The following is a 544-nucleotide window of genomic DNA, read 5'->3' on the forward strand; positions in this document are numbered from 1 at the left end:
AGTCCATTTTGTGGACATCTCCGTTGTAACTCTTTGTATCTCTCCCAAGCCTCATATAATGATTCACCATCCTACAGAGCAAAACTTGTTATTTCCATGCATAGTTTAGCAGTTTTTTCAGGTGGAAAGTACTTATTCAAGAAAGCCTTAGATTAATGGGCCCAAGTAGTGAAAGTGTTTTGTGCATGTGAATTAAGCCTTACCTTAGCCTTATCTCTTAAAGAGAAAGAAAACAATTGAACCTTTATAGTATCATCACCTACTCCAAAATATTAGCTAAATGAGCATTAGGATCCTCCGTTATATTACCTCCAAATTGTTCTTGTTGGAGAATTTGAATCAATGTCGGCTTAATCTCAAAGTTATTTGCATTGACTGCTGATCGTGCTATATTTGTTTGAGATCCTTTCGTAGATGGCAAAGCAAAATCTCTCAAGACTTGTTGATTGTGATTTGCACATTCCTCCGTCATTTCTTCTAAATGAGGCAATTCAATGACAATTTCACCTTCACTTTCCACTTCTTGTTGTTGAGCTTGTTGTCA

At 36.4% G+C, this 544-nt stretch overlaps 1 non-coding gene across 1 annotated transcript; it reads left to right on the forward strand.

Moving 5' to 3' along the window:
• LOC113764241 lies at positions 1–107 on the forward strand. Its single transcript, XR_003467524.1, has one exon. It is a non-coding gene; the product is annotated as a small nucleolar RNA R71 (small nucleolar RNA).
• The last annotated feature ends 437 nt before the right edge of the window (positions 108–544 follow it).

The sequence above is a fragment of the Coffea eugenioides genome, chromosome 2, assembly GCF_003713205.1.
Source record: "Coffea eugenioides isolate CCC68of chromosome 2, Ceug_1.0, whole genome shotgun sequence".
Lineage (NCBI taxonomy): Eukaryota > Viridiplantae > Streptophyta > Magnoliopsida > Gentianales > Rubiaceae > Coffea > Coffea eugenioides.